Consider the following 8,157-nt stretch of genomic DNA (forward strand, 5'->3'; position numbering starts at 1 on the left):
GTGGGTGAGAGAGTAGGAGAGTGGGTGACTGAGTAGGAGAGTGGGTGAGTGAGTAGGAGAGTGGGTGACTGAGTAGGAGAGTGGGTGAGAGAGTAGGAGAGTGGGTGACTGAGTAGGAGAGTGGGTGAGTGAGTAGGAGAGTGGGTGAGTGAGTAGAAGAGTGGGTGAGTGAGTAGGAGAATGGGTGACTGAGTAGGAGAGTGGGTGACTGGGTACGAGAGTTGGTGAGTGAGTAGGAGAGTGGGTGAGTGCGTAGGAGAGTGGGTGACTGAGTAGGAGAGTGGGTGAGAGTAGGAGAGTGGGTGACTGAGTAGGAGAGTGGGTGAGTGAGTAGGAGAGTGGGTGACTGGGTAGCAGAGTGGGTGACTGAGTAGGAGAGTGGGTGAGTGAGTAGGAGAGTGAGTGACTGAGTAGGAGAGTGGGTGAGAGAGTAGGAGAGTGGGTGAGTGAGTAGGAGAGTGGGTGAGTGAGTAGAAGAGTGGGTGAGTGAGTAGGAGAGTGGGTGACTGAGTAGGAGAGTGGGTGACTGGGTACGAGAGTTGGTGAGTGAGTAGGAGAGTGGGTGAGTGCGTAGGAGAGTGGGTGACTGGGTAGCAGAGTGGGTGACTGAGTAGGAGAGTGGGTGAGTGAGTAGGAGAGTGGGTGACTGAGTAGGAGAGTGGGTGAGAGAGTAGGAGAGTGGGTGACTGAGTAGGAGAGTGGGTGACTGAGTAGGACAGTGGGTGACTGAGTAGGAGAGTGGGTGACTGAGTAGGAGAGTGAGTGAGTGAGTAGGAGAGTGGGTGACTGAGTAGGAGAGTGGGTGACTGAGTAGGAGAGTGGGTGAGTGAGGAGGAGAGTGGGTGAGTGAGTAGGAGAGTGGGTGACTGAGTAGGACAGTGGGTGACTGAGTAGGAGAGTGGGTGACTGAGTAGGAGAGTGGGTGAGTGAGGAGGAGAGTGGGTGAGTGAGTAGGAGAGTGGGTAACTGAGTAGGAGATTGGGTGAGTGAGTAGGAGAGTGGGTAACTGAGTAGGAGAGTGGGTGACTGAGTAGGAGAGTGGGTGAGTGAATAGGAGAGTGGGTAACTGAGTAGGAGAGTGGGTGACTGAGTAGGAGAGTGGGTGAGTGAGTAGGAGAGTGGGTGACTGAGTAGGAGAGTGGGTGACTGAGTAGGAGAGTGGGTGACTGAGTAGGAGAGTGGGTGAGTGAGTAGGAGAGTGGGTGACTGAGTAGGAGAGTGGGTGCCTGGGTAGGAGAGTGGGTGACTGAGTAGGAGATTGGGTGAGTGAGTAGGAGAGTGGGTAACTGAGTAGGAGAGTGGGTGACTGAGTAGGAGAGTGGGTGAGTGAGTAGGAGAGTGGGTGAGAGAGTAGGAGAGTGGGTGAGTGAGTAGGAGAGTGGGTGAGTGAGTAGAAGAGTGGGTGAGTGAGTAGGAGAGTGGGTGACTGAGTAGGAGAGTGGGTGACTGGGTACGAGAGTTGGTGAGTGAGTAGGAGAGTGGGTGAGTGCGTAGGAGAGTGGGTGACTGGGTAGCAGAGTGGGTGACTGAGTAGGAGAGTGGGTGAGTGAGTAGGAGAGTGGGTGACTGAGTAGGAGAGTGGGTGAGAGAGTAGGAGAGTGGGTGACTGAGTAGGAGAGTGGGTGACTGAGTAGGACAGTGGGTGACTGAGTAGGAGAGTGGGTGACTGAGTAGGAGAGTGAGTGAGTGAGTAGGAGAGTGGGTGACTGAGTAGGAGAGTGGGTGACTGAGTAGGAGAGTGGGTGAGTGAGGAGGAGAGTGGGTGAGTGAGTAGGAGAGTGGGTGACTGAGTAGGACAGTGGGTGACTGAGTAGGAGAGTGGGTGACTGAGTAGGAGAGTGGGTGAGTGAGGAGGAGAGTGGGTGAGTGAGTAGGAGAGTGGGTAACTGAGTAGGAGATTGGGTGAGTGAGTAGGAGAGTGGGTAACTGAGTAGGAGAGTGGGTAACTGAGTAGGAGAGTGGGTGACTGAGTAGGAGAGTGGGTGAGTGAATAGGAGAGTGGGTGAGTGAATAGGAGAGTGGGTAACTGAGTCGGAGAGTGGGTGACTGAGTAGGAGAGTGGGTGAGTGAGTAGGAGAGTGGGTGACTGAGTAGGAGAGTGGGTGACTGAGTAGGAGAGTGGGTGACTGAGTAGGAGAGTGGGTGACTGAGTAGGAGAGTGGGTGAGTGAGTAGGAGAGTGGGTGCCTGGGTAGGAGAGTGGGTGACTGAGTAGGAGATTGGGTGAGTGAGTAGGAGAGTGGGTAACTGAGTAGGAGAGTGGGTGACTGAGTAGGAGAGTGGGTGAGTGAGTAGGAGAGTGGGTAACTGAGTAGGAGAGTGGGTGACTGAGTAGGAGAGTGGGTGAGTGAGTAGGAGAGTGGGTGACTGAGTAGGAGAGTGGGTGACTGAGTAGGAGAGTTGGTGACTGAGTAGGAGAGTGGGTGACTGGGTAGGAGAGTGGGTGAGTGAGTAGGAGAGTGGGTGAGTGAGTAGGAAAGTAGGTGATTGAGTAGGAGAGTGGGTGACTGAGTAGGAGAGTGGGTGACTGAATAGGAGAGTGAGTGACTGGGTAGGAGAGTGGGTGAGTGAGTAGGAGAGTGGGTGACTGAGTAGGAGAGTGGGTGACTGAGTAGGTGAGTAGGTGACTGAGTAGGAGAGTGTGTGAGTGAGTAGGAGAGTGGGTGAGTGAGTAGGAGAGTGGGTGAGTGAGTAGGAGAGTGGGTGAGTGAGTAGAAGAGTGGGTGACTGAGTAGGAGAGTGGGTGAGTGAGTAGGAAGTGGGTGAGTGAGTAGGAGAGTGGGTGAGTGAGTAGGAGAGTGGGTGAGTGAGTAGGAGAGTGGGTGACTGAGTAGGAGAGTGGGTGAGTGAGTAGGAAGTGGGTGAGTGAGTAGGAGAGTGGGTGCCTGAGTAAGAGAGTGGGTGAGTGAGTAGGAGAGTGGGTGAGTGAGTAGGAGAGTGGGTGAGTGAGTAGGAGAGTGGGTGAGTGAGTAGGAAGTGGGTGAGTGAGTAGGAGAGTGGGTGCCTGAGTAGGAGAGTGGGTGAGTGAGTAGGAAGTGGGTGAGTGAGTAGGAGAGTGGGTGCCTGAGTAGGAAAGTGGGTGAGTGAGTAGGAGAGTGGGTGACTGAGTAGGAGAGTGGGTGAGTGAGTAGGAGGTGGGTGAGTGAGTAGGAGAGTGGGTGCCTGAGTAGAAGAGTGGGTGAGTGAGTAGGAAGTGGGTGAGTGAGTAGGAGAGTGGGTGCCTGAGTAGGAGAGTGGGTGAGTGAGTAGGAGAGTGGGTGAGTGCGTGAGAGTGTACAAGGCGTCTGTGAGTGTGCTGCACCTTAGCCTTGTGGGGCTGCACCTGGGGATTGACTCCGCAGTAGCAACTTGTGTGTTTAATTCCTGCCCAGTGTTGTACTGTAACCTCGCCGTACGCGTGTCCACTGAAGGGTTGTTCCTCGGCAAAACTGTTAACCGTCTACAGAATTACCGGTTCTCAAAGTCTGGTATCCGGTTTTTGTCCGGTTTTGCAACCCCATTCGCTTACCGGTTACGCAGGAACACCGATGTTAGTGCCCCCAATATATGGTGGTACCGCACAGTATCGACGCGGTCTTCCACGGTCGTCAAGGCGGGGTGTTCGAGAGATGCTTCCCCACAGAAGTCGCTCATCGGTCTCGTAGAGAGAGAGAGGGAGATGTGGGGGAGCAGCAGCAGCCACGTGGTGGTGAGGAGCCGACGCCAAATTACCCGCACCCAAAGCCCTGCTGCCGTTCTCTACATGTTCAGGCGTTGTTGGTCAATTAATGATTTACATAATTGGACCTCCTTTGCCAGTACCGAAATATAATAATAGGGTTTTCCCCCTTTTTTCTGGCAACAAAACTGAAACCTTTTTTTTTACGAGGATTCATGTCTGCATTAACCACAATACTTGCAGTCAAAATGCAAACAAAAACACACACTATGATAATATATGCATTGTCCTTCAAACTCATTGGTCCACGCCAGATACATTATCAGAGTGCTTTCTGTTTGCATTTTGACTGCAAGTATTGTGGTTAATGCAGACAGGAATCCTCGTAAAAAAAGGTTTCAGTTTTGTTGCCAGAAAAAAGGGGAAACACCCTATTATCAATTAATAATCGTTGACGTGTGGGAAGAAGCCACAGCACGCCGAGTATTTGTTGTTGTTGTTGCTGTACTGCCTTCTGGCAGCTCCTCGACGCCAAAGGAAAGGGAGTTTCGCAACATTTCCGTGATCCACCAACCCTCGCCGCTTCCACAGTGCTGGATGACAGACCACGTGCTGAGCGACCGCCACCGGGTCTTTGTCTCATCCATATGCCCGGTGGAGTAGCGCGCGCCTGTGTTCCAGAACTTTGCAGGAAAGGCTTGGTCGATCACTCAGAGATATCTGTAAAAATACCAAACCCGCCGATCTGCTGGGGTCGGCCAAGAGATGGCAGTACAGCAAGCAGGTTCGTGAAACTGCACAGCAGAGCTTGTGAAACTCTACAGCAGAGCTTGTGAATGGTATCCCCTCGAATGCAGCGTGGTTGGTTGTCTCCGGTAGGTTTCCTTTGCCTCGGATTGGGGGTTTAACTGCGCATCATCCCTCCCGGTATCAATTTTATGAAAAAGAATCAACAGCAGTTGTCCTTTTGAATAGATTCACCCCCGCCATAGGATTGTATAATTTCCACCACTGGCTCACCAGGAGATGTGAGCATTGATGCCTCTATGCTTGTTTGAGTAGGACATCACTGTTGATCCGTGTGCACGGATCTGGCATATCCAGTTCACACAGGTGCACGTGTTGCACATGTGCTTTATATATGTAGTGAGTTCAACTGAGCCTCAGACGTACTCTTGGAGGCAACACATTTATTTACCACCAACATACAGGGTAACTGCCCCTTAACACAATAACAACCTATGGTGGTGACCACCAGGCTAACTACACTAGTTACCACGCGACTGGTGTAGCTAGCCAGGTGGTGACCACCAGGTTAACTACACTAGTTACCACGTGACTGATGTAGTTAGCCTGGTGGTGACCACCAGGCTAACTACACTAGTTACCACGTGACTGGTGTAGTTAGCCAGGTGGTGACCACCAGGCTAACTACACTAGTTACCACGCGACTGGTGTAGCTAGCCAGGTGGTGACCACCAGGCTAGCTACACTAGTTACTACGTGACTGGTGTAGCTAGCCAGGTGGTGACCACCAGCAAACTACACTAGTTACCACGTGACTGATGTAGCTAGCCAGGTGGTGACCACCAGGCTAACTACACTAGTTACCACGTGACTGGTGTAGCTAGCCAGGTGGTGACCACCAGGCTAGCTACACTAATCACAACGTAAATGCTACTATGGACTGGGACCACAGCTCGGGTCCATGTCCACGTGTTGGAGACTCGGTAGAGCGTAGAAGAAGGTTTCTTCAAGATTAACAACCACGCCGGTGCCCTCTGCGGCGTGGCCGGCTCCGCCCTTGGCCACGCCCACCTTCCAGAATCCTCGAGCAGGATCTAGACCCCGACCACGTGACCACCCCTAGCCCCCACTCGGGGCCCCTTTGTAGACTTAACCGGTCACGCGTCCTCTCGGGTCAACCAGAGTGCCATGGCCTTTAGGAACCCCTTTCCTATGGCCGGCACTCCCACACCCTATCCTGTAGGGGTTGGCACTGCACGCCAAGCGTGATGCCATGCAGCGCTATCAATCAGCGCTGACCGGGCCCCTCTAGGGCCGGTACTACACCCACACCAGAGTGGTATCCGCGATGTCACTACACATATATACTGTGCTGTATACTATATACACGATGCATTACTAAGTTCTCAATTAATATCGATTATCGTCTCGCGACCAATCGAATCGTGCGTGTAAGAATCGATGTTTGTATTTCTATGCAAATTATAATGATGCCCACAATGTTGGGAGATTTGGAGATGGAGCTGTGGCCGCAGTTGTTAGCGTGCTGCGCTGTGAACTCGACCATCTGATGTTTGAATCCCGGTCGCGGTTAACGCGGCGGTGCTACCCGATGGGAGTGGGGGGGGGGGGTCGAGGAGGGGGGGTCAAGGATGGGGGGGGGAGTTCAGGAGTCGGGGGCCCAAGGAGAATATATTCTTGGCCTCACCGTGCAAGGTCATCGTAGAGGTCGGCAAATAAAATCGAACACGGGGCACTTTCCTCAATCAAAACACCACCGTGTGTGGCTTTTAAACTAAATATATTATACCCTAAGTTTCTGGCAATTACCCTTCTACAGAGCACAGTTTGCCTCCTGCCCATTTCCTATATGTTTTTCCTTTTAAGGCCGAACACTGTTCTTGTTGTTGTTGGCTTTGTGCACCGCTGCCAACGCAGCAGCATCGCCACTTAATCTTTTTTATGAATCTGTTGTCATGATGGGGGTTTTTCATCATCCACATATTGGATTGACCCATCGAGTACATTCCCAGCAAACACACCAACCTTGGCCCAACGTTCCGTCTTTACTTGGTAATGCCCTCGACGCGGGACGACGCGTGGCACAAAACCAAACCGACCACATATACAAAAAGTCAGCAGCTGATGTTTTCTTTTTTGCAAAACATGTATTTTTGTACACAGCTCACATATTTACAACCAACATTTTGCAAGACCCGGATATAAATAGATAAATACTGGTAGTGTATGATTATGATCATGACATCATACACAGTAAACACAAAGTGCGATGCAGCGACACAATTGGGCATCACAAATCCCCCCCACGCAATCCAGCCAATCAGGTTCGTCCATTGCACTGCTGGACCACCACGGTAGCCAATCACGTGTGTACATTGCGCTGCTGAGAAAACACGGCATTCAATCAGGGTTGACCGTTTCAATGTTGAGACATCACACGGACCAATCACATTTGTTCGTTCTCACTTTTGGGCAATCACGGTAGCCAATCAGCTATTGTGCGTTTCGACTGCTGAGCAAATACGCTGACCAATCACGTGTTCACACGAAAATTGCTAACTCTTATCACATATTTGAGAGTGCTGTTTGTTGCTGGCCGTTTGATAATTTTAGGCCTGTTCCGTTCCAACAAAAGCAACATCGATCGGCAAAGCCACCCCGAGTTTGTTTCCAGACATTGTCCGACATCCCAGGCACTGGCCTCACCCAATCTCACACGATTCACTGTGTCAGCATTTCCAAGAAAACAATTCTAACAACAATATTAATATATTATAATAAATTATACCGCCAAACTTAACCTGATAACTTAGGAATGAGTCCTCCATCCATTCATCGATCCATCCATTCGTTCGTTCGTTGCAGAAACAGGCTGAATGTTGAAAGACGCCCTATTAAACAATACCGTATATATGTTTAACACACAACGTATGTATGCTGAACTTCTTTCGCACCGTACGAGTGTGTGCGTGTGGACGAGCGGTGCGGCGGGGGGAGGAAGGGGGGCTGTAAACGTGGAATGGGATGCGAGACGACAGAGAGTGAAAAGGTTTGTGGTGGTACATTAACTTTTAGCCACGTAACGATTTTGGCAAATATGTCGCGAGTCCCTCTACCACCCGGCGGCGATTAGAGATGTGACGCGTTCGGATTCTGATTTTGAGTATTAGGGGCGAAGCCAGTGCGAGAGGATGATTGGAAGTTGGAGATGAGAAAAGGGTTAGGGCCAAGGGTAGTGCTAGAATCGGATTGGCTAGTGTGATTAGGGGAGGGCTAATGGTATTATGTACTGGTACAGTTAGAGTTGCGGGTAGTTCTGGGGGCTGGTTGGCTAGTTAGCGGTAGTTCTAGGGGCCGATTTCCCTTGCGATGAGCCGGCAGCGGATCGGGGTAGTGCTGGGTGCTGATTGGCTGCGTTGTTGGGCAAGGCTCTGTCCAATGCCCTTCGCCAGGCCACGCTCCACTCCGGTTCCTCTCCCCTCTCTCATCCTCTCTCGGTGGATGCCGAGCGGCCGAATCGCGAACTCGAAACTTCACCGCTGGGTGGCGATGTCATCGGACCGCCGGAGACGGAGCCCAGGGTCCGTGCGGTGGCGAGTCACGCGACAACATCCGCTGCGCTGGCGGCTGCGATGATTCCGATGTGGAGCGAATCCTTCCTTGGCCTCGGGGTTGATGATGATGACGGTGATGATGATGATGATGACGGTGGTGGTGGTTGTGGTGGGAGCC

This window comes from Petromyzon marinus, chromosome 12, assembly GCF_048934315.1.
Source record: "Petromyzon marinus isolate PM22_M1 ecotype Great Lakes invasive population chromosome 12, UKy_Petmar_22M1.pri1.0, whole genome shotgun sequence".
Taxonomy (NCBI): Eukaryota; Metazoa; Chordata; class Hyperoartia; order Petromyzontiformes; family Petromyzontidae; genus Petromyzon; species Petromyzon marinus.